Below are 27,351 nucleotides of genomic sequence, written 5' to 3' on the forward strand. Positions count from 1 at the left end.
CCCTTCCGGCATACTTTTCCCTTTTTCAAGCATAAGGTTTGCCTCTTCCGGCAAACCTTATTCATAAAATTTCCTTTCTGTGAACCAAACTTCTGTTTGTATTTTTCTAATTTTTGTTCCCTTTTCTTTAATTAGGGAAGAAGATGAGGTACTGTATCCTGGAAAGTTGAACCAACTGAGTGAAGTTTATAAGTTGGGTGATGTTGAGCCAAAATATAGGATGTTTTTTTTGGAGCTGTACCATGATGTCTATGCGCTTAATGATGAGGTTCGTGATTGTCTTTTACCTTTTCTTTTCTTATTTTTCTATTAGTTATTGCTTCTTGCTTTTTTTTTTCTTTATTGCTGAATCGCTAATTTTTTTTTCCTTAACACAGCATATTGATGTGATGCTATATTATTTGAGGAAGAAAATGATGTATCATCCTCCAGCTGCCAATGTTGTTAAGTACACAACCGTAGATATGATGTTTGATCAGCTTGTGCAATTTGACATCAATAGATACTATCAAGACCCGGTTAATTACCACTGGTATGCTGGCGGCAGTGATGATGCATTTTTGCTGAGTAATATTGTGTATGGGCAAAGAGGAAAATGTGGTATATCGTGGGAGAATGTTGACAGGGTATTAATTCCTATTCGCCCAGGATCTGATGATCCTAAAGCAATTTCTCACTATGTACTTGCTGTTTTTATGATTGATGAGCGTAAATTGGTAGTTTATAACTCACTCAATCATAATGATGATCGTTTGGTTCACATTCTCGAGGCCTACTGTGGTATGATCCCTAAGTTGTTGGAGGTCAATGATTTTCAATTATTCAGGCCATCATACAATAACTTCAGTAATCTGACATATACCTGGGCTGCCTGTCCAAAGCAAGGATCGTACGTTTCATTCTTATATTTTTTTAGCTTTTTCCATTGTTTTTTGTTGATTTTTATTTTTGTTTATTTTTTTTGGTTTTCTGTTGTTCTAAAACATCTCTCTTTTATGACTTTCAAAGATTTTAATTGTGGTCGTTTTTTGATCAAGTTTGTTGATATGCTGATTTGTAGTAAAAATCCTGCTGATTGGATGGTTCTGGTTTGATGGACTACATGAAAGAGTGGTTAATCAATTTGGTTTGTCATGGGAAAGATAAGCTGAAAAAGGGTTATGACACGCCACCAGATACAGCTGGAAGTGATTATCATGAGCATAACAATATGGAGTGTGATTATGAGATGAAAAAGAGAGCAAGATCTGTGAAGAAAGCAAAAATATAGTTTGTTTTAGTTGAGCTAGATCTGTGAAGAAAGGAAAAAAATAGTTTGTTTTAGTTATTTTTGCACCATGTAATTTTTTTTTCGTGCGCCCTTTGTGTTTTTTGTAAATGTTATAAGATTGTATAGTGTGTTTGTGTTATAAATTTCAACTTTAAGCCCCTTTGTAATTTGATGGTGTTCATTTTTAATCTCAACTTCTCTGTTCATAAAAACTGTTATTTTGTTGAAAATTCCAAGTTATACCCCTTCCATCACAACTTCATGGTGGTTGTGTAATAGAACTTTGCCGAGGTCGGCATAGTTTCTCATTTTGTAAATAGAAGTTCTGCCGATTACGGCATAATTTTAGTTCAGAAAAGTTGCCAAAACCAGCAACAAAGACAAACCCTTTGAAGTTATTGACCAGCCAAAAATGCATTTATTGGGGATTATTTGTCACGTAATGCTGTTATTTTGTTGAAAACCAAAGTTATGCTCTTTGCATCACAACTTTATGGTGGTTATGTAATAGGAGTTTGCCGGGGTCGGCATACTTTGTCATTTTATGAATAGAAGTTCCGCGCATTCCGGCAGAAATTAAGTTTGTATAGTTTGTTTGTGTTATAAATTTCAACTTTAAGCCCCTTTGTAATTTGATGGTGTCATTTTTAATCTCAACTTATCTGTTCATAAAAGCTGTAATTTTGTTGAAAATCCAAGTTATGCCCTTTCCATCACAACTTCATGGTGGTTGTGTAATAGAATTTTGCCGGGGTCGACATAGTTTCTCATTTTGTAAATAGAAGTTCTGCCCATTACGGCATAATTTAAGTTCAGAAAAGTTGCCAAAACCAGCAACAAAGACAAACCCTTTAAAGTTATTGACCAACCAAAATGCATTTATTGGGGATTATTTGTCACGTAATGCTGTTATTTTGTTGAAAACCAAAGTTATGCCCTTTGCATCACAACTTTATGATGGTTATGTAATAGGAGTTTTCCGGGGTCGGCATACTTTGTCATTTTATGAATAGAAGTTCCGCCCTTTCAGGCAGAAATTAAGTTCAGAGAACTTGCCACAATCAGCAACAAAGACAAAATCTTTTAACTTTTTTGACCAATCAGAATGCATTTTATTGCGATTAGTTGAGACACCAACTATTTGGGCAGTCAAACGCATTTATTAACTTTAATTAAATGTATTTTGACTATACTTATGATTTTACACTATAAATTAGACCATTTTTACATTCACTCACATTTTATCTCTTTCTTATACAACTTTTGCCACATAAAAATGGATGTGAATTTCGAGAAAAGGTTAAGCAGGTCCTATGTCCTTAACGATGACTTTGTATGTGTAAATGTTATCAAGAAACTTTTTTGTTTTCATCTGGGTTTTTATTCCATTCATCCTTATTTTTAGTAATAATTTTGTGTGTTTATTTCGTTGCAGATCCTTCCAAATGACATCTCAGACAGTCTTCCGAACTCTGAATGTAAAGCCTATGTGCTTTATGGTCGGCATTACTACAAGATGACTTACAAAGTTGGTGCATATCGGCGCCTTTGCCAGGGGTGGAAAGACTTTGTTGATACCAATGGGCTGCAGGAAGGAGATACTCTATGCTTTAGGCTTGTTGAGTGCAATGCTGGCACAGGGATTATTGTTAAGAAAAAGGAGGAGATTGTAGTTATAGACTAGATCTGCTCATAATTTTTGTTTTAGTATGAATGAATTTTTATTTTTAGTCTATGTTTTTTTTTTTTTTTTGTTGCTCTCCAAAATTTGTATGAATGAAATTTTACTATGAATGAATGAAATATTTTTTTACTTAATGTTAATTGTGTTGTGCTGAATGTTTTTTCCAATTTTTCAGCATTTTAAAATATTTTATAAACAACAAAGCACATAAGTATGCCCCTAACAATATACTTATTTATTTTGTAAGCGGAAGACATGCCAGTTCCGGCATAAATGTAAAACTTGAAAACAACAGAGAGAAGGAATATTGTTATGTCCCAAGGCACACATTTATTAAACTTACCAGGATGTAGTCTTTGAGATACCAATTTTGTTTTGTCATTTTCCCCAGCAAAAATTGTTATACCTGTCAGAGGAGGCATAAATTATAAAACTGGATAATTAAAGTTGATGATATTTTTTCTTTTTCCTCAATGTTTTATGGTAGAGAATTGTAGATTTCATGTAGGGACATTTATCTGTTGCTATTATATAGTCTTTTATTATCAGCAACAAGAAGATAACAACTTAATAAAAGAAAATAATAAAAGAAAGAATGGACAGAAGAATAAATGAGTGATAAGATGCTTGAAGTCTCAGTCTTAGTAATACCAAAGTTTTGCCATTTCTTTCAGGCAGAGTGTGCATTATGTGTCAAGAATCATAAGATAAATTCATATAAACCATCTATAAGAGTTGATGTTAGGATGACAATTTCCTTTTCCTGTATCTTCTTGAATATGGATCGAGAGCTGGACTGTGGTTACAGGTTGCCCTAGTGTGTCCAAAGAACTTGCATCTACCACATCTGTATGTGTACTTTGTTGATTCTCTTCTTGGGCGATATCTTTTTGTTTGTTTTCTTCCAGGTCTTATTTTAACATCAGACGACGTTATTTTAATATCCATAATGTTTTGTGGAATAATCCATGAGTCTTGATTTCCAACTGATAGTATTTCACCTTTGTATGTCTCTTGGCAGGCTTGTTTCTTGAACCAGTCCGCATAGTATGTAGATATTGGCAAACTTCTTTTGTCTATAACTGTCATGGCATGTGTGCACGGTAACTCGTCAGTTTGGAACTCCAAGCACTCACAAGTCATATTCTTCAGGTCTACATTGTATTGATATCCTTCATCTTTCACAACAAATTTGACGGGAGTTATGTTTTCTACCTGTGGAAATTGACAATATAAATGAGTGATATTTTTTGTGGCAATTTTCAGATTATATGAGAGTTATGCCCTTTCCGGCATACTTCCTGTACATTGAAAATAAGATTCTGCCCCTTCCGGCAGAACTAAGTATAAAATAGGGTCATAGTTGTTCCTTTGTCCAGCATAACTTTTGTGTTTGGTTAATTTTAAACTATACATTGCTCATAAAACTAAGATTGAAGTGTGTTGGTAAAATCTACTTACTTTCATTGTGAGCATAAAAACAGTGTAATAATTATGCCCACACCGGCATAATTCCATGCTAGTTAATATAAGTGTCTGCCCCTTCCGGCAGAACGAAGTATAAAAATAGGGTGATAGTTTTTCCTTTATCCAGCATAACTTTTGTGTTTGGTTAAAATTAAACTATGCATTTCTCACCAAACTAATATTGAAGTGTGTGTTGGTAAAATGTACTTACTTTCATTGTGAAGCCTCTACTTATCTTTTCAAGCAGAATCTTTTCAGCCCAACATGTCAGGTCATGGGACGGTCCTGTTGCGTCCAATTTTCTTTGGTAAAACAAATTTTGCAGCTTGTTCTGGATGTAATCAATACATGTCATTATTGGCAACTCCCTTGCTTTCCTCAATACAGAATTCATTGTCTCGACATTGTTTGTTGTGAGCATGTTGTAACGCCTGTTGGTGTGGAATGAACGTGCCCATCTTTCCGGTGGTTCTTCTTCTATGTATTCTGCAGCTTTTGGGTCGATTTGTTGTATCTGTGACACATAGGTACGAAACTCTGCCTATTTGTAGGTAGTTGCTGCATTGTAGAACAGTGATAGGATCGCTTCGGATGGGAAATATTTCTGCAAGTTCTTCCCCATGTGGTAGATGCATATTCCATGCTGGGTATCTGGATACAGTTCTTTGATTGCAGTTGCAATTGACGAGTGGCGATCGGAAAGAATTGATAGGTCTTTGCGCGTGCCAAACACCTTTTTCACATGTCTGAAGAACCACCTGTAGGACCATTATTCTCAGAGTCAGCAATACCAAATGCGATAGGAAATATGTTGTTGTTTCCATCTTTTGCTACTGCTATCATGAGCACACCGCGGCATTTTGATTTCAAGAAGGTTGCATCTACCATCATTACTGGTCTGCAGTGTTTTCAACCCTCTATTGATGCTCCATACGCGAAAAAAGCATATTTAAACTTATTGTCAGTGGTCCATTTGATGTTAGCAACTGTTCCAGGATTTCTTAATTTCATCATGTGAAGATATTGCGGTAGAAGTGTGTAGTTATTTTCTGGGCTTCCTCTTATGACATTATAAACGTGTTGGAGGGAACGCCATGCTTTGTGGTAACCAATGTGCAAGCCATATCTGCTTTTCATTTCTTCAATGACAAATTTGGGTGTTATCTCTTATAGTGTATGGCGTACTAGATCTGTAATGTATTCCGCTATGACTTTTGAAGTTGCATTCCTCATGTCAGAGGTGATGAAATTTATTGAACAACTATGTCTCTTTTCAAAGTTAACTACTTTGAAAAGTTCTGAACCTTGAACTGTGGAAACGCCAAATGCAGGTTGGATCAACACATCTGATGTAATACCGTTGCGTGCATGACTTTTCTACCTTGTACTGTTGATGACGAGTAATTGCAATGTTATTCATGCACTTTTTCACGGTATCTTTGTCTTTGAATAAAATGCCAACTTCTATTTGATCAATCGATGCACTAGGTGTCAAAATTTGTGTATCATTTTGTATCCTCTTCCTTTTTAGTGTCTTTGTTTTGTTGCATGGCTGTGTTTGTGTGTCTTCAACTGTCATGCTCTGAGTAAGTGATACAACATTCATTGAAGTTGGATGCTGAGAAAGGTCATTGTTTACAACTTGCTCAATGTTTGGCGGTTGCCATTGTAGCTGCTGAGGTGTCTGGTTAGGAGTTACTATCTCGCTCTGCTCAAGTGGAATCCCAAGGTTATGTCCAATAGGGTTGTGTTGTTCGTCATCCAATTCAACTTCAGACATGTCTTCTTCATAAGCAATGCAGAGTTGTCTGTCAATTTCCTCTATGGTTTGTCCTTCTGTCATTAAGATAGATTCATTATGATGTTCTTGTAATGGGTTGTCCTCCGCATCAGCTGAATCGAACTCTAATATGAAACGGGAATTCCTGAAGTTGTCATTGTTGTTGAGCAGGTACAAGCAAGTGTGAAGATCAATGTCGTTTGTTACACGCATCCCTTTGGATGTTTTCTCACTGGTGTCAAACCATATGTTGGCCTCTTTTTGCTGAGTATCTTGTGTATGCCCCGCAAATATCTGTTGAGTGAATTTTTGAAAATTTACACCATCATTGACAAGTATTAGCTTGGTTTCATGATTAACATAATTGTAGGCGGCGTCGCATTTGCCGTTGAAGGCTACATAGATGCATCTTGGTGTCATTTTTTTTTGTTAAACTTCCTGCATAAAGAGAGATTCACTTGAGAAAAAACCAAAATGAAATGTATTTAAGTTGTTAGTTTTGAAAATTTAAGTTCTGCCCTTCCCAGCAGGCTTTGTATGTAAAGTCATGAAGTATGCCTGAAACGGCATACTCTGCCATTTTGTAAACAAAAGTTCTGCCGCTACCAGTATTCTTCAAAAACGGAGTAACTGTTTCTGCAACAGTTATTCCAATGAAATTGCAACAGTTATTTTCATGAAACTGAAAAACCTCCTCTGTCTTTATCCAATTTAAATCAAATCCATGCAACAGATATTCCAATTTAAAATGGACTAATTTATACTTCTATATAAACCAACACAACTTTGAAGAAGGAAAAAAAAACACTTTACTTCTGAAAACCAGATATAATCACATACAAAATGAACCAAAATCAACATATTGTACATGTTAATGGTGGTCACGGGCAAGCACATGAATATGCCCATCCTCATAACCAAATCCATCCTAATATTGCAAATTTGCAAATTACTCATGAAATTGCTGATATCAAAAGAGATATAGATTTTCTGAGGGCTCTTTACGGTGCTCTAAGTAGAGAAAATGATGATCTGCGAAGAGAATTGCGATTTGTAAGGCAGAGGTTATTCCAGCACACTGTCCAAGTTGACGATGGGGCAATTTGGAATGGGTACACGTGAAATTAGAACTGATGATGGTAGTTTGGTACTTATGAAGTTAGGATTTTATGTTTTGTGGATATATATATATATATAAATGTATGTTAATGAAGTGTAAGTTTCTTTACGTTTGTAGAATTTTACTTTAATGGCTTCTAAAGAGAAGTATTGCCTTCTACGACATACTTGTTTAGAAGTTTGTTCAGAACTTTGCCAGTAACAGCATACTCTACTACTTTGTAAATTGTACTTTTTCCTTCTCCGGCATACTTGTTATTAAATTGGTTCAAAACATTGCCATTAACGGCATACTCTACTCCTGTAAATTGAACTTTTGCCTCCTCCGACATAAGCACTTTTTGTTTTGCTGATGATAATGCAGTAATTGTTTTTGGTTAAAAAAAATAAAAAAAAAATGAAAATCTCCTCTACCTTCATCCAATTTAAATCAAATGCCTGCAACAGTTATTCCAATTTAGAGGATTGACGCAACTGGACTAATTTATACTTCTACATAAACCATAACTTTTGCCTTCTCCGGCATACTTGTTATGAAATTGGTTCAAAACATTGCCGTTAACGGCATACTCTACTCTTTTGTAAATTGAACTTTTGTCTCCTCCGGCATAATCAATTTTTGTTTTGCTGATGATAATGCAGTAACTGTTTTTGGTTTAAAAAAAAAATGAAAACCTCCTCTACCTTCATCCAATTTAAATCAAATACCTGCAACAGTTATTCCAATTAGAGGATTGACGCAACTGGACTAATTTATACTTCTACATAAACCAGAACTTTTGCCTTCTCCGGCATACTTGTTATGAAATTGGTTCAAAACATTGCCGTTAACGGCATACTCTACTCTTTTGTAAATTGAACTTTTGCCTCCTCCGGCATACTTGTTCTAAATTTGCACACAGTTTACCTTAATTCAAGTTTAAAACGATAAGCATTGCCTGATTTAAATTGAATTTACTATAATTACAATTTCAAGTAAATAAGCATTGTATACTAATTTAATTAAGGTATAAAGTAATTAAAATCAGAACAAAGCATTAAATCCAATCGATTCTATTTTGCTGAATAATTTTATCATGCGTAATGTTCAATCTGAGTTGTATGTCATCTGTTTCTTAATAATCAGGTCGTAGAAGATGATCTTTTTCAAATATTAACAATCTAAACTCAATAAAATCGTTAAATTGAGTTGAATTAAGATTTGTACCTTTTACTGATGTTGTAGCAGCAAAATCAATGGAGAAATCTGGCTTGAAACAACGATTTGAATAATTGAGAAATCTGGTTTGGGAACGAAGTTGGGCTGAGTTAACGATAGAAGGATTTGAGAATAACGATTTTTGTTGTGTTTTATATGTAACGGTTAGGGGTAGTAATGTCTTTTTACTATGTTAGTTTTGCTCAGAAGGGCAATAATTAAAGACCACCATTTTGAGGGGCAAATCTAAAGACCAGCCCAAAAGAGGAGCATTCGCGCCAATTGTCCAAAATAAAACAATAAAAAAGGAGATTCAAAGCCCAATTTTTTTTTATTTTTTTTTTCAGGGATCAGATTGGTATAAGCGAGGCCGCCTAAATACACCCCTCTTGCATATTTTAATGCAAGCGATCGATGAGGAAACAGAAAAGACTGAAATAAAAGAAAAAAAAATATTTTAATGCAAGCACTTAACACTCATCACATCCCATTAAAACTCGCCAAACTTGCCTGAAGGATAATAAATTCAAAGCCCACCAATTTTGAATGCTCATTTAAAAGTTGGGTGAATGAACATTTTTTTCGTGCGGAATGCCCTTTAAAGGCACTGGTATTTAATTTTTGTCCCCCAAATTAGTGGTCTTTAATTTTTGTCTTTCGCTAAAAATCTCTTGATTTCGGGTTCGAACTCGTGCTCAGTTAAAAATTAAAAAAAAAATCGCAAGGTAGAATTTAGATTCGCAAGGTAGAATTTTGCCTCAAACTATACCTGATCAGGCAAAGTTTGACTGCAAACTCTGCCTTAAGGGAGAGTTTTGCCTCAAACTTTACCTGATCAGGCAGAGTTTTGCTACCTTCAGGCAGAGTTTGATAAGGCAGAGTTTGACTAGGGTAGAGTTTTGCCTTCCGGCATGGCAAAATTCTGCCTTTATACTTGAAGGCAAAACTCTACCTTAGGTTAGAGATTTGCATTAACGCAATTTATTTATTTTTAATTCAGTTGAAATTTTGCAAAACTCTGCCTTAAGGCCTAACTTTTGTCCGAATAAGCCTAATTTGCTGTGAAACTCTGGCTTGCGATTTTTTTTTTAATTGAGCCTGGGTTTGAACCCAGGACCTCAAGGTATTAGGCGAAGGGCAAAAATTAAGGACCACTAATTTGAAGGACAAAAATTAAAGACCAGTGCCTTTGAAGGGCAATCGTGCAAATGACCCGTGAATGAATGGAACAATAACAATTGTTCCCTCATGTTACAAAACCAAGTTGATAGCCCAGGGTAAATTTTACAAATGGTCACTTAACTATCACTTTTTTTCACAAAAGTCACTTAAGTATCAGTTTTTTTTTACAAAAGCCACTTAATTATCACTTTTTTCACAAAAATCACTTAACTATCGTTTCTAACACAAAAGTCACTTAACTTTGAGTATACTAACACAAGAGTCGCTAAACCACTTTCCGATGTCACTAAACCACTTACGGTGAATAACTCATCTTTTACTCTCTTTAAAAAAAAAAAAACTAATAAATTAAAAATTACTTAAAAAGGTTCAACCCGACCCAAAAAATTTACTCCCTCTGTCCCATTTTATATGGCACCTTTCGGATTTCGAGATTCAAACAAGTATTTCTTTGACCGGATTTTTTTCATATATCTTTTAAAGATTTTGAATTGTCAGTTAACGTGACTTATAGTATTTTTTACGTAGTTTTCAAATATGTACCTTTTATTTCAAAAAAACTTAAAGACCACATGTCTAAATTCACGGTCAAAATTAAACCGTTTTGACTCAAAATTCGAACCGTGTCATATAAATTGAGACAGAGGGAGTAATAATTAATTTTGGGTCGGGTCGGGTCGGGTTGAACCTTTTAAAGTAATTTTTAATTTATTAGATTTTTTTTAAAAAAAAAAGAGAGTAAAAGATGAGTTATTTACCGTAAATGGTTTAGTGACACCGGAAAGTGATTTAGTGATTTTTGTGTTAGTATACTCAAAGTTAAGTGACTTTAGTGTTAGAAACGATAGTTAACTGTTAAGTGACTTTTGTGGAAAAAAATGATAGTTAAGTGACTTTCGTGTTAGAAATGATAGTTAAATAACTTTTGTGAAAAAAGGTGATATGAGCATATGTGAAATTTACCCCCATTTGCTCTTGCTTTCCTTTGTCGCTGTTTATATCATGTCATGTTTTATTTTTATTTTTTCTCTTTCGATATTCTTTCCCATTTGAAAATACTATGAGTTTCACTTCTTCATCATGAGAAAATAGGTTTCTTCGTGCTCGAATTTTTATTTTCTTATGTTTCGATCCTCTTGATATATGGTAAAGTGCATTAAAAGTTTAATTAAACAGTATGATTGATTTTGATGCAATTGTTAATAGAGCTTAATTGAGAAAAGAACGAATAATTTATGTAAAGAGAGATTGGAATGAAACGTATGTGTATTTTTCTAGTACTAGTTTTGGTGTACGCGAGCAAACTAGTTTAGTTTCAACTTCAAAATCTATGGTCAAACCGGAGCAAAATAATAATTAAAATATTGTTATAGTAATTAAATCTAATGGTTCAAGTTACGTACTAATTTCCTTTACTATTGACCGCCATTGCGCGAGTTCTAATATTAATTATTATTAAACCAAAAATCATATAATAGAAAATGAATACTCCTTACAATAGACTCCGCAATCACATGTTCAGAAAAAAGAGGCCACCAGACGGCAAAATCGACGCATGTTTTGAAGAAGAGTTGCCAATCTAGTTTCAATTTATAATTTACATGAATTAAAACTTTTTTAATTTTGTATTTTATAACTCAGTTACATCTTAAATGTTATTTAGATGTTTCATAAAACAAATTTCTCTCATATGATATGAGTACACGTGCAACACGTATACCCATAGACTTTTTACTATTATAGAAATGCGAGTTCACTTTGGATCGACATATTAGCTTCATGTCAATAAGAAGTGAATTGAGGGCATTTTTGTCTTTTGACAATGTAACTAAGCAATGTTTCCTTAAAGTGTCATTTGGTTTACAACTCAATTGTCACATATAAAGATATATGGCCACGTACGCATCTTCTACAGATTTCACCGAGAACCCAAGCTCTAGCTTTTTAGTAAATTGCAATTGCTCTGCGTTGCATCTTCGTGATTCTATGGTATTATAGATTTTGTGGCAAGCCTGTTCGCTTCGATCGAGATTTTGTCAACATGTGCTAAGATTGTCTTCAAATATGTCAATTGCATTTGTACCAATATTTGGGTAAGCTAATTTTCTGATTCTTTTTATATTAGTATCATGCCCCAAAACCCACCCTGGACGTAACAGGCATCTGATGCTATGAACAACACCGGAAGCACATTATGAATTAATAACAAGAAGTCCCTTTTTAATAATCTTTCATTGTTTAATTAAACAAGTTATAAATAACTAAATAAATCGCGATCACAATTATGAAATAAAATCAACGGAAATCTATTATAAATGTGTTGTCATAACCGTAGCAACACCCAATGAGTCAAACAATGACTTCAACATCTACCCCACAGTATAAACGTCTATCTATGGAGCCTCTAATATGAGCAAACGAGTGTCTAACTTCAGGACGCAGCCCAAAAACTAAAACAATAATAAAGATAGAGAGTGATCCATGAACAAAGGTGTGGGCTCACCAATAAGTGTGGAAAGCGGCAAGTTCTCCTACTCCGTACGCATATCACGATCCTGATCGTCTTCGTTACCTAACATACCATAAAAAACAACAATGTTATGTCTGAGTACTGGGTACTCACTGAGTGTCTAAGGGGCAATAGTCAATAAACAAAATAAGATAGTAAAACTCAGTAAGACAATACTTAAGTAACAATTTAAAATCCAGAGACAGAGTAAAACATCTAACTTAACGAAAATCAACAGAGAGAAACCAATAATAATGAATAACATGAGTTTAACTCATTTATGGTTTACCACATCAGGTCTTTCGCTCACGAACTCAAGATAACCACAGCCACTCTCAGGCAACCAAAATCCCAAAGGAAGCCACTTATAGACAACCAAGATACCAAAACAAGCCACTCACAGGCAAATCAATCAATCGATACCCCGGGCTAAGAAACCACGGAGGCTAATCGTCCTCTAGACTAGCACAACAATAGATGCACCGAGCTATATGCCTCGGAGGTCAATTGTCCTCTAGACTGACACAACAATAGATGCACCGGGTTATACGCCTCGAAGGTCAATCATCCTCTGGACTGACACAACAATACTCATATCGATACGTTAGGATCCATAATGGCTAATCGTCCTCTGGACTAGCACAGCTTGCCCATACAGGCCCAAACACAAACAAAATACAAATCATGGCATATTACCGAATAAATCAATCATGGCTTAGAGCCGAATCTCACTTCTCAAGTCATCATCTCAAAATAGAGGCATTTCAAGTCATAATCGATTTAGAATCTTATTCAAATCTCTTATTCAATTTTCAAGTTCAAGAAATCCATTCAACAGCAAAACAAGTTTAAGGTCCAACCTTTAGAAAAGTGAGTTGAATCATCCAATAATGGGAAAAACGAGTTTCACAAAGTAGTATAGCTCGTATAAGGTTTGATACGGGCTTGATCCTACACACGCATGACTTTGCCTAAAAGAAATCATCTTTAGTTCTGAAAGAGCTTCCACCAAACAAGAGTTTCAATCATGTTCATTGTAACACCTCGTGCATTCGGGCTAAGATTTGACTCATAAGACGGGGTATAATGAACCCAATTTGAGTAGTGTATAAATGGTGTTTGAAACCCAATCAAGATATGAGAAGAGTCCTTGAGCAAAGGAAATTCGGAAGCTACCCTACGAAGCGTATTTTCAAGTGAGTTTGCACCATGTCTCAATTAAAATGAGTATACGAAAAAATATGTAAGGAATTTGGGAAAATTTCCTCTTGAAAGTTGTAGATCTTTGAAATACCTTTGCAACGGTATATTATGGAGGTAAAACAGACATCTGTGCAAAAAGTTATGCCCGTTTTACTAAAACAGTGTTCTGCCGATTTACGGTGGAATATACGAGCCGTGAAAATTATATGGGCCGTATATTTAGGCCATAAAATTGGTCCAGAAAGCCCAAATCACTGTAATTGATTTACGGTGGGATATACGGTCCGTAAAACTTTTATGGGCCGTAAAATAGGGCGTAAAATGGGTCCGACAGCAATTTTAAAACTTCGTTTTAAGGCTTTTTCACTTCATTCTTCACACCCCCAAGCCCTAGAACGACCTTCTATTCTCTCCCATCATCAAGAACACTAAGGTGAGCCTATTCTAATCATTCCAAGTCAATTCTAATATATATCCTTGTAATCTAAACAAGAATCATCATTCCTAACCTAGGGTTTTCTTGAAAACCCATCTCAAGGTTCAAGATTCAAGATCTTGGAAATCTTCTTCAAAGTTAAAGTCTTTAATTCAAGTTTGGAGCATTACCAGGTATGTAGATTTATTATCTACGTGTGGGAACATCATTGTTCTTCCCCACGCCTCCTAATCCATAAATTATGAAACTTTACAAAACTAGGGTTTCTATTCTATACTATGCTTATGATAACCCTAGGTCCATGTCTATGACTATATTATGTTTGAATTGCTATTATTCTATCATTGTGTTCTTGATACTCATTATGATTATTGAGAGTCTGTCTGTAATCCATGAAAACTCATATTTTGTATCTCATGGGTTCTTGCATGCATGTTTTTGACTAAAAATGATTATTTCATGAATATCCTATATGTCTACAAGTTTTCATGCAATTAAATCATATAATTAATTTCATGCCATGATACAAGAAATATACATGCTAAATACAAGTTATTTCATGAAACCATGCTACAAGTTATTTCATGAAACCATGCTACAAGTTATCTCATGAAACCATGATACAAGTTATTTCACGAAAATCATGGGCTTCTTAGCCAACTGTATTATGTTCATGATTTTGGGAGTTGCATGAATTACCGAGAAGGCTCAGATAGCCTGAAACTATGTAGCCACCGCAGGACAAGGATCGCTCCGCCCAGTTAGGACGATACCTTAATTTTACACTGAATGGATCCATCAGGCACGTTACCACCTTATACCCTGGCAAGGTATGAGGGCTCTACTGGTCCGGCGAGGTACCAGACTCCACGTACCCACGTGGTGATATCACATGTCGGTTTATGAAATGCTCTCCCTACTTATCATGTTTTTCCCATGCTCATGATCATGCTCATGTTCATGTCCAAGTTTTTAGTTTCAGTTCTTATCATGTTATTCCATGTCCCATGTTATTTCTTTCAGTTGCTTTACATACCAGTATATTCAATGTGCTGACGTCCCCTTTTATTGCCCGGGGCCCTGCATTTCACGATGCAGGTACGCATTTATAGGACGACGCCTCTGCTCATTAGGATCTGCACATACCATCTTATTGGTGAGCCCCATCTCATTTGGGGTTTAGGCATTATCTTTCTTTATCTAGTTTGGCATTTAAAGGAATGCTGGGGGACTTGTCCCAGCAAGTATGTTACGTGTTTTTCAGACTCATGTTAGAGGTTTCATAGACAAGACAAGTGTCATGTTAGACTTTCAGAGTTGGTTAGCCGGTTTGGCTCACTTATGATATTGTCCGCATTCATGACTTAATCAAGTATTTATGTTTAATACTATGACTTACTATATTTTATAAAATCTCATCATGCACTTCACGTTATATTTCTGCTCATGTATGCCTCATGATGGTTCTGCAAGCCATGTGGTTCGCTCGGTCACATGCAATCAGGCACCGAGTGTCGTGTTACGCCCAGGCCATGGTTCGGGGCGTGACATTCATATTCTAGAGAAAGATTTCAAGTCACGAACAATCCTCTACACGTTTCAAACAATATAATATACTTCAAAAATAAGGTTTTTGAAAAGTAGACTTACCTTAAATCCCGCTAAAGGCTAGAAAACGTATTCCTCCAATTTCAACAATCGTTCTATAATGATTATTAATGATAAAGTTCAGAACTTTAATCAAATTCTAAGAGTTCCCACCCTTATCGAACAAATACGGCTTTTTCGTGCTCAACTCGTGTTCTTGAATCCCCTATGAAGCACCCATGGATTATTATTGTTTATTATACTATACACTAGTATAAATCCTCTAAATAATCTCTGAAAGATTCAAAGAGCATACCTTCAAGAAGTTTCCCAAAGTCTCCTTCAACTTCTCTTTCTTCGGTTTTCAAGAATCTAAGGTTTGGAGAGATGAACTAGGGTCAATTTGATGTGATATTGATTTAGTAATGATGGAAATTGATAAATAACTTACCTTGGATGTTTTGGGGAAGTTTTAGGATTATTTCCTCTCAAAACGTTGGCCAAAACGAAGTGGAATGAAGGCTTTAAGAAAATTTCACGTTCTAGGGTTTTTATAGCAGATCAAGGCGCGTGACACGTCTTTCAAATAGCGTGTTTGACTTGTGAAATGCATTCCTAACGCGCGACGTGTTAGGGGGCATGTTTTTTGGTGTTCAATCCCGTGAAATACAGGTTAGTAAAAAGGTCATAACATTTCATTCAAAGGTTCGTTTGAGCTCCACAATATACCATTGGAAAGGTATTTCAAAGGGATGGAACTTTCATGTTTTGATTTTTCTCAGATTCGCAACCAAACTATCCGAAAAATGAGAAATAGTAAGAAGTCCTCCACACTTAGAAGAATTTAGAAGCCCTTAAGAATTTCACTTTTTGGTTTAACTTCAAAACGAATGTTTATCACCCGAATTCATCTCGAATGGATTCATATAGCTAAAATATCATCTTAATACCAATTTTTACACATTCACACCTAACTCAGATTTACGGGATGTTACAAGTAGTAATTAATTTATAGTAGTAATTAATAGTTGTGCTTATGTATTTACATTTGGACCACTATTCTGCTAAAATGTTTTTCTGATAAATGATTTGTAATTTACAGATGGGCTTAAGGACTTGAGTGGTTGCACATCATATATCAATTTCTCTAGTGGCGACTGATCCCTATTGATGATTAATACCCAGTATACGGCATGGCATATCTATGTTTCTTTTCAGAGGAAGCAAATATCAGTTTAAAGTGGTTTAGTTGTGTATTGGATTAAAGCAGATGTAAGAATTCCTCCTTTTTGTTCTAATGTCGTGGCGAAATTATGTTCCCAATTTAACTTGCAAATTGCAACCTTTGTTTGTTGATCTCCTCTATTTGTCGCTATGAATTTGTAATGCTCAACTCTAAGCATATAGCTAATTAATCAGGATTGCTTATCCTGATAGACAATTTGTAAATAGAGGCGTCTTTGGATTTGAACTTAATAGGTTCAACTTTTAATATTTTTAGCCTTGCACTCGTCTAATTTAGAAGAACCCATAACTAAAAAGGTACATTCGCCGCCTCTACTGTTAATATACCTGTTTTTGTGATGAGGAAGGATAAATGCAAAAAAAGGACCATTTTTCTAGGGCTAAAACTAGAATTGTAGTACTAATATACATTTCCTCCTATGCGGTATGAGTCGTTGAAGCATGAGTGTTTTTTCCTTGGTCCTGCAAAAAGTTCGACTAACAAAATTTTAACATACACTATGCTTTTATCTTTTTTTTCTTTTTTTTTTCTTTTGAGTTCTTAAACTGATTATGAATTAGTATAAGGATTATATATATGGCTCTTTCCTGTCTTCTTAACAAACAAGCAGGGTTCTTTAAAAAAAAACATAAAGCCGATAAAAATCGGGGTTGGGCCGTGCTTTGCGCGAGCTGCTCATATCTAGTAGTATTGAAATTATTTGATCATGATTGTTGATATATATATATATATATTAGAATTTAGTCAATTACTATTTGAAATTATTTTTTTTTTCTATCATCCTGTATCCAGTACATATTGGCTTGATTAATGTTTATTTAAGCCGCTTAAGTCAATTTAAGCGGGAAGAACTTCCTACCAAGAGTTTTGCATTTTATGGTTTGAATCTAAAACCTCACGTTAAGAGTATAGGAATGTCATACCACATGACTAAAGTGCTACTAGAGAAGTATATGAAGAAAATAAGAATAAAAAAATAATGTAATTATTTTTCTATTTTCAGAACATGTCAATTATTGTTGGAATTTTGTTTAGATAAAATTAATACTAATAAGTATTTTAAGTAAAGATGTGTCTTTTAGCTGAAAGGGTGTGTCCTTTCATTTTTTGGTTACCACCAATTATATTTAAAGTCAACTTCTTATTCTTTCTAACGTGAACTTTACTGAATAACTTTGCGTCTCTCAAAAAGAGTACTTTCTTTTCTCTAAAAATATTCTTTCTTCTCCAATTCCAAAAAAATCAAGTTCAAGTTCTTGCTTTCCAATAGAATTTTTTCACTATTTGTTTAGTGCAGAAATTCATAGAATTCTCATATCCACTAAAGCTATTTGCGTACAATTTCATAGCGATCTCGCAGAGGAGATGCACTTGTGTATAGAGGAAATATAACCCTCTTATTTTGGGACATTGTAGTCTGTTTGCTCTGCTTGGACGTGTTTTAGATGATATTTGTTTGTAAATATTAAGTAGTTATCATATTAAGTGGTATTAGAGCTCAGAATGTAACTATTTTGTAGAAAAAAAATCAGAAAAAAAATCAGAAAAAAAATGGTGAAAACTCTAAAACACAATCGAACTCCCTCATACATGACTAGTTTAAATACATAGCAAAATAAATCATGTAAAGATATTACATAGAGATTTTAATATTGTGAGCTAACAACTTAAAGCAGTAAGGAAAATTTTAAAATAGGGTGAAAAATAACAACAAATACCACGTATTTATAGTTGAAAATAAGGGTTTAAATATGAAGGTGAGATGTACTTGTGTATAGAGAGTTCCATGAGTTCAACTCTGTGCTTTCCTTGCATAAAATGTTCATGTCTCCTGACAGCTAATAGGATGTCTCTACAAAATGGTTTGGATCCCGCCTGAATCCATGTTCAAATTTAAATAATAAGATTCAGTTATAATAGTCGCAAATTTGAGCACTCCGCTATTCTTAATTAAAGAAATTTAAACTTGACAATTTTTTTTTATGACAAACTTGACAAATTATTTGGACACTAAGACATTAGAAGGGAGTAAGAAATGGAAAGTAAACAACTAAAGTTTGAAGGAGGCAACTTACTAAGTTTTTTGAAAATGAGAAGTCACAAATATTTTTTAAAAAGTATATATGAGTGTCAAATTATGGATGACATGCATAATTTAATTTAAGATTAATATACTTAGTGAGATAATAATTTTTATTTTTAGTTACATATTTTCCTACATCGGCTATTGACAACATTCTCTTGGATTATAAATTGGATTTTCAGCAGAATTTAAATGGTTACATTTGGACATGTTGGTTTTGATCATGATGTCGATTTTGATTTTCTCAATAACAACCTCTTGGAATTATTCGTGTCCATATGTACTTGTGACAACAATAGTTGCATTTCTGTTTGGCTATCATCTGTTAGTTCTGGAAATCATACTCTTTTCTCTACGTTGTTGATCCTGCTATAATCTTGAGTATTTCTTTTAAAATTCTAACTTTGCAGACCATCTATGAAAGGAAGGGAAATATATTACTCTCTCTGTTTCAACTTATGTGATATTTTTTGTTTTTCAAGAGTCAATTTGGCTAAACTTAAAGCTAAATTTAATTAGATTAACTCAACATTTCAAGATTAAAGTTTATATATTTGAAAACTACATGAAAAATATTACAAGTTGCATTTTGAAACACCATGCACTGAGTTTCTTCATTTCTTTTCTTTATTATTATTGAAAAAAGGTTTTAAACTATGATAATCATAATGTGAAATATTTTGAAAAAATAAACCGTATAATTCATATCGATAAATAATTGTGTTTTCTTATTCACTTATTGGTGAATAACTATAAACGGAATATTCAGAGAGGTTGGTATTATGAAAGATTTTTTTTTTATTTTTTTTTTTTGGTAAAGTAATTAAATGTCATTAGTAAATCATCAAGAAGATGCAAGGTTATTGGTGAGCAAAAGAAGCTACTTCAATCAAAACGGGAAGCAAACTTAGACAAAAAACCTGTAAAACAGCCAAAAGGAATCCTGCCTATTGTACTAAAGCTAAGCTAAAGACAGGAAACTAACAAAATCCAAAAAAGTATCTACACTGTTTACAGGGGTAAGAAAATGTCAACTAAATAAGCACTCTAAACATCTAGCCTTGAGAGTACTAATAGGAGTTGAGATCTAGCCTTAAATTATCCCAATACTAAAAGGAAAATACTGAGTTAAGATATTAAGTCAAGTGACAAGTTAACAATAAAGGCGACGTAACAATTTTTTACAATATTAATAGGCAATATAATAAAGTTAAGTGAGGTTAGTTTTTGAGTTGTAATTAAAAGATAATGTATTAGAACTAAGTATGATTTGCTTAGAATTTGAATTGGAAGATTATATTAAATTTGAATTAAAAGATAAAATTATATTCACATGTCTTGACAGATTAAGCAAATAAATATAGAAGTCAACTAATTAGTAATTATTTTTTAATATCATAACCTTTTCTAAATATTTCAATTTTATATGATAAGAATATTCTTTCCATATAAAAAATGTCTAAATTAATTGCAATTGTGATAGGATATAAGTGTCAAATTAAATTTTTAATATAAAATTTTTACTTAAGTATAAATCATTGATGACATTAAATTTATTATCTAAAAAAAGTATTGATTTTATATCTAACATTTCTACAATAACATATTATTATCTAACATTCAGATACATGTCACTCTGACAACCTATGGAGACACCCTAACATAGCAACATAACAATGAACCAAACGTTGAGAAAATCACACAACATGGATGTGTTGATATGGTTTCAACACCATGTTAACAACATGGATCTTCAACATAACTAAACTGTAAAAATTAACTAAACAATGTAGATTTATTAAAAACATAGAAGTAGACAACACCAAACACTCTTAAGACAGATGATTACGTTCTAACATGTAGAGAGCTATCATCAGCTTGAATAAAGAAAAGAAAATTGAAAATAAGGAAACATGGTGCATTAGATAAAGAAAATTCCACAACAAAATTTTATAATAAATCCTAATGAAAGAATCTTCAAACATGAAAAACAGTAGAAAGATGTTGAAATAGGAGAAAGCTAAAGAGCGTAAGTAAATCCAACTGTAGAACTTTTCTAATTGATATCAAAAACAAATTTAAGTATTTACAAATTGCATGAAACTTGAAAATCATGACTACCACATTAAAAAGGGAGAAGACTTAGAATGTCTCAGATGGCTATATCAGGACAATTTCAACTGCATCCATATACTTGAGAAAGCTTACTATTACAGGACATGCTATTATACTTTGATGCTGGTGCAACATATCTATACACATGGGATTTACCAACTATATTCAATTTTCAGTTTTTATATGCTTACTTCAGTTATGTACCAGTATCTTCTAAACAGAAAAAGTGGAGTGGAGATAATTTGAATGGAGAGCTATAGAATTTGACAAAGGACCGTATGTCCACAGAAGAGGATAAACTCCTTAAGCTATACCAGGTTACTAAATCTCAAATTGTCAAGGCAAGTTAATAAATGAAACATACCCCGAGCTTTCTTCCTTTGGAAGGGAAAAGAGGGTTAGACTTTTAGGTACTGGTTTGTGTGAAAAAATGAAAATCTGGTAACATATTGGCTAAATCCTATGATCCTACTGTACCCTCCTCACTCGCCCCATTACATTAAAACTACTGATCCATTTGAATTTTCTTTTTAATAAGTACTACCAACCCATTTGAATAAAGAGAGCAAATTATCTAATATATAGTAATTGTTTTAGATGGAAAATCTACTTTTATCGGATGTCCCCGAATAGATGAAAAATCTAACACTTCAACTTCAATCATAACATCAAAGAATTATCAATAAATTCATAAATTGAGGGATAAGTCACTTGAAGGCTGGGGATGGCTCCCTGATCATTTAGTTTCTCTTTTACCATCTTGGCTAATTGTTTCAAACTCCGACAAAAGCTACTGAGGTTTCAAACTAACAGAGTACCACTTAAGCTATACCTCAAAAGAAACAACAAACTCAATGTATTTTACTACTGAATAAGGACAAAGAAATATTCAAGAAGCTCACAGATGAGAGCTTACTGGTTTAATCGATTTAAGGGCGACAGGTCAATCAGCAATCAGAGCAAACATAAAGGACAGACAATTCAGCTGAAGAAGAAGTAAAGTGGAATAATTGAAGTAGGAAACTTTCTGCACTTAGAACTCTTTTTAAGTTTTGATTTGAAGTCATTATTTGGCATAGAGTTACGACCATAAATTCTAACACCACCACAAACTCCCACCCTATTATGTGCACAAAGAAAATATTGCAGGGAAGCAACCGAAAGTATCAATCGTGCAAGGTTTTTGTTTGCAGCAAACATCTGCTAAAAACTGCACCAAAAAGAATACTATATTGTAATATTTAGAACTAAAGATCTGTGTCTGAGCAAAAATGACCTTAAATTCCACAATAGAAAGGTAAAGAACTAAAATTAGTAATCTGCTTCCTTCTTTACAGAAAGGACAAGGGAAAAATGCACCATGAAATCGCCCACACTAATTTAAAAAGCCACGAAAAAGTACAAACTCATAAAGAATCAAATGCTGTAAATACCTGCAAACTTACCTCTATCAGTCAGATTATTTCCTGCTTTTTTCGAGCAAATTTAAGCTTCAAAATCCTGCGAAATTCGAAGTGGCCAACCATTACATTTCAGTCAAATTGAACATGAATGATCGCTACTGCTATGTATTGAAATTCAAAGAGGTTTCAGTCTCGACGTGGAATGCAACTATAGCCAATAGAAACTTAATTAAAGAATAATTTTGAAATACTTTATAATTAATGTATATATATGTGTGTGTGTATATATATATATACCCCACAATGATAAGGACCTTGGCAGAAATGGGTTTAAAAGAACACCAGAACTAAGACTCTATTTTTTACCCAAAATTAGCAGCAAGGCTACTAAATTACTAAATTACCAAATTCCAAATGCGGTAAATTTAGTCCCGCCGCTTATTTCAAGCCATACCCACCACATGAAACACATAGTGCAACTCAACAAAAAATTAGGACAGATCATCCGAAAAGTAAAGTTTCAAACATAAGTATGCTGAAAAAAATACTGATAAGACACACAGAAAATATGAAAAGACAGCAGTGAAATCCATCCAAAAAAAAAGAGGAAGAAGAAGTAACATTCAACACATAGGACAATTCAGCAAAAATGAGAACATACAAAAATTCATAAAATTCAGTCTCAAATACATGTATGGTAAAAAATCAAGCTTAGATATTTAATTCCAGAGAGAGAAAATTACCGATGAAATAAAAAATAACACCAAAAGCAAATAACACTAAGTCATGCAATTGGAAACTCTAAAGAGAACTAAAAGAAAAGCATACCTGAAATGGAACCACCCAGCTGATAAAAAGCAACTTCAAACACAGAGATCAAACCTCGCTTCCAGAGTTCTTGCCAAGGAAATCCAACCATGAAAATGGAACTGTTAAAGAGATTTTGAAAAAAAAAAAAAAAAAACAAACAAACAAAGAAAGAGAAGAAGACAAGGAAAAACCAAGAATTTGAGCAAAATTGTGAGAGAATCATACCTTAAATCGTTCCAATAAGAAGATGAATAGTGCTAAAAGGTTCTCAAAAGTAAAGGAAGAGAACGTAAAGAGGCACTCCTTTGTTCCGTTGGATAATATAAGATGATGTTTCTAGAGAGTGAGTATTAAGGTGGAGAACGTAAAGAGGTACTACTTTGTTCCGTTGGATAATACGATGGATGTTTCTAGAGAGTGAGTAGGGAAAAGAGAAAATGATCAAAATGGTCCTTAATGTATGAGGGTTGGATTGTTTTGGTCCTTGATATATTTCACTTGATTGAAATAGTCCTTGATGTTTCGAGAAAATGATCAAAATGGTCCTTAATGTATGAGGGTTGGATTGTTTTGGTCCTTGATATATTCACTTGATTGAAATAGTCCTTGATGTATGCAAAATGTGAATGGTTTTGGTCCTAAATCCTAAATATAATGTCGTAACATTATTCAAATGTTTGACACAAAAAATCCACCAAATGTAAGTGAATTTTTTTTAATTATTTTAATTTTTACTTTTTATTTTTATTTTTATTTTTAAAATGTATTATTCTTTTTATATTATTTATTTTTCATTTTCTTTCTTTTCATTCCCAACCTTTACTTCTTGTGATTCCATGTAATTGCTCGTATTTTTTTATTTTATTCATTTAACATAACCGTGTTATTATTCTAATATTTGAAACTACACCTCTTAATATTGAAAAGAATGCGTTATTAACAAACTTGACATATAACGGGTGACGTTATTAAAGTAGAATTTCATTGTGAATGGGGTTATAAACTTATATTTTTCCTTTCTTTTGAATTATAAGTTTATAACCCCATTCAGGCATTCACAATGAAATTCTACTTTAATAACGTCACCCGTTATATGTCAAGTTTGTTAATAACTCATTCTTTTCAATATTAAGAGGTGTAGTTTCAAATATTAGAATAATAACACGGTTATGCTAAATGAATAAAATAAAAAAATACGAGCAATTACATGAAATCACAAGAAGTAAAGGTTGGGAATGAAAAGAAAGAAAATGAAAAATAAATAATATAAAAAGAATAATACATTTTAAAAATAAAAATAAAAAGTAAAAATAAAAAAAATTAAAATTAAAAATTTTTCACTTACATTTGATGGATTTTTTGTGTCAAACATTTGAATAATGTTACGACATTATATTTAGGATTTAGGACCAAAACCATCCACATTTTGCATATATCAAGGACTATTTCATTCAAGTGAATATATCAAGGACCAAAACAATCCAACCCTCATACATTAAGGACCATTTTGATCATTTTCTCGAAACATCAAGGACTATTTCAATCAAGTGAAATATATCAAGGACCAAAACAATCCAACCCTCATACATTAAGGATCATTTTGATCATTTTCTCGTAGGGAAAATGAGCTAAACAAGCTCTTTGAGAGTGAAATGTAAAAAAAGGGATTTCTATTTCTTTTATCTTTTCTTTTGTTATAAATATTTAATTAAGGGCCCTTTAAGTTTTTTTAATTTACATAAAAACCCCTAAGTTTTTTAAATATACACAAAAATCCAAAAATAAAAGCACTTTTTACAAAAAAAAAAAAAAAAAAAAAAATATTGTACGTTTTTCTCTTAAAAAATACGCAAGCAACTATTGGTTGCTTAAACAACTCCTTGTTGCTTATACAATAACCTTGTATCTCATTAAAACTAGGTAAACAACTAGTAGTTGTTTAAATAAATAAATGTTGCTTATAATAAACAACACGAAGTTGTTTAAGTAACTCGTTATTGCTTATACATGAACTCAATTGGAAATTAATTGATTGATCACAAATGAAAATTAACTAATATAAAAACCTTGTTTCTTGTAAAAATTAGTCATTTGATGAGTGATTAAATTCAACTTATTAATTTTATCATCAATTAATTGACTATACTAATAGTTTAAACAAAAATTTACTGATCCAGTGATAATGGAATCAATGTTGTTTGATTATATGAATATTTGAACATCAACTTATTGACTTGATAACAATTAAATATCAAACGAGTCATTCAATGAGTTATTAAACCCAACTTATTAATAATATCATAATTGATCGCAAAATTGATTGACTCTACTAATAGTTTAACAATAACTTACTGATCTAGTGATAATGAAATAAATGTTATTTGATTATATGAATATTTGAACATCAACGTATTCACTTGATAACAATTAAATGTCAAACGAGTCGTCCAATGAGTGGTTAAACCCAACTTATTAATAATATCACAATTGATCGCAAAATTGATTGACTCTACTAATAGTTAACAATAACTTATTGATCTAGTGATAATGGAATCAATGTTGTTTGATTATATGAATATTTGAACGTTAACGTATTCACTTGATAACAATTAAATATCAAACGAGTCGTTCAATGAGTGATTGAACCCAACTTATTAATAATATCACAATTGATCGCAAAATTGATTGACTCTACCAATAGTTTAACAATAACTTACTAATCTAGTGATAATGGAATCAATGTTGTTTGATTATATGAATATTTGAACATCAACGTATTCACTTGATTGTTATAAGTTGATGTTCTAATATTCATATAATCAAACAACATTGATTCCATTATCACTGGATCAGTAAAATTTTGTTTAAACTATTAGTATAATCAATTAATTGATGATAAAATTAATAAGTTGGATTTAATCACTCATCAAATGACTAATTTTTACAAGAAACAAGGTTTTTATATTAGTTAATTTTCATTTGTGATCAATCAATTAATTTCCAATTGAGTTCATTTATAATCAATAATGAGTTGCTTAAACAACTTCGTGTTGTTTATTATAAGCAACCTTTATTTATTTAAACAACTATTAGTTGTTTACCTAGTTTTAATGAGATACAAGGTTATTGTATAAGCAACAAGGAGTTGTTTAAGCAACCAATAGTTGCTTGCGTATTTTTTAAGAGAAAAACGTACATTTTTTTTTTTTTTTTGTAAAGGATTTTTGTGTAAATTAAAAACTGTTAGGGACTTCTGTGTAAATTAAAAAAAACTTAGAGGGATAGAGTCCCTTTTACCTAATTTTTAAAAATTGAGTCCTAAATTCTTAAATAAGTAACTCAAAAGTCTCTTTTAATAAAATGCCCCGAGTGAGTATTAAGGTGAGTTTACCGTATTACCCTTCTTCGTCCTTGAAGTCCCACACTTATTATATAGTTAAAAGTATTTACGCTTTTGGAAAACGAAGTCATTAAGTGTTGCTATTTGATGAAGAATATTAAAAAAATATTTTTTTAAATATAAACTAATTTAATCCATGCTCCACCTAATAAAGAAAAAGTTTATATAACTAACAAGAAAATAATTTAAATCAATTTAATATTAACTATTGAAGGATGAAATACCCTCCAAAAGTTATACTTAATTTCATCTTTTATTCTAAGTGCATGACTGATATAAACGAATTGCGATTGTGAAATAGCTGCTAGTCTCTTGACATTAAATTCTATCACACGTCTGATTAACAGTATTATTAAAATCATGATAAATTTTACATCATTATTTTAAGATTTTTTATCTGACCAGGAGGTCACGGGTTCGAGCCGTGAAAACAGCCTCTTGCAGAAATGCAAGGTAAGGTTGCGTACAATATACCCTTGTGATCCGACCCTTCCCCGGATCCCGCGCATAGCGGGAGCTTGATGCACCGGGTTGCCCTTTTTTTATTATAAGATTTTTTTATCCCAAATGATTTTTTTTTAATTTTATCATAATTATAACTTCAAAATAACCTCATTTTAAACCAACCAAACAGTAAATACTCACTCGCACCGGGTGTTTACACTAAATCAATGCAACTTATCATGGTTTAGCGATTTAATAAAGTGATTGATTATACACATTAATTAACCATGATTAAGTAATAAATTAGATAATTCAAACACATATCATGCATTCATTAGTTGGTTGGTGTAAACACTGGGTGCGGATAAGTTTTTAGCAAAACCATGACTAAAAATATACTCTACTAAAATTGTGT

The 27,351-nt window shown here is 32.8% G+C and overlaps 1 long non-coding RNA gene across 2 annotated transcripts; it reads right to left on the reverse strand.

Moving 5' to 3' along the window:
- Positions 1–11,982: 11,982 nt before the first annotated feature.
- On the reverse strand, positions 11,983–23,482 carry LOC132632373 (uncharacterized). 2 transcript variants are annotated; one of them, XR_009579324.1, is made up of 5 exons: positions 23,318–23,482; positions 23,111–23,179; positions 22,325–22,379; positions 18,450–18,556; positions 11,983–12,272 (listed from the first exon to the last, which is right to left on the reverse strand). It is a non-coding gene; the product is annotated as an uncharacterized LOC132632373 (long non-coding RNA). The 2 variants fall into 2 exon arrangements; XR_009579323.1 differs by lacking the exon at positions 11,983–12,272 and having other exon boundaries at positions 18,286–18,556; positions 23,318–23,476.
- Between the last annotated feature and the right edge of the window lie 3,869 nt (positions 23,483–27,351).

Source organism: Lycium barbarum, chromosome 3 (assembly GCF_019175385.1).
Source record: "Lycium barbarum isolate Lr01 chromosome 3, ASM1917538v2, whole genome shotgun sequence".
In the NCBI taxonomy this organism is placed as follows: domain Eukaryota; kingdom Viridiplantae; phylum Streptophyta; class Magnoliopsida; order Solanales; family Solanaceae; genus Lycium; species Lycium barbarum.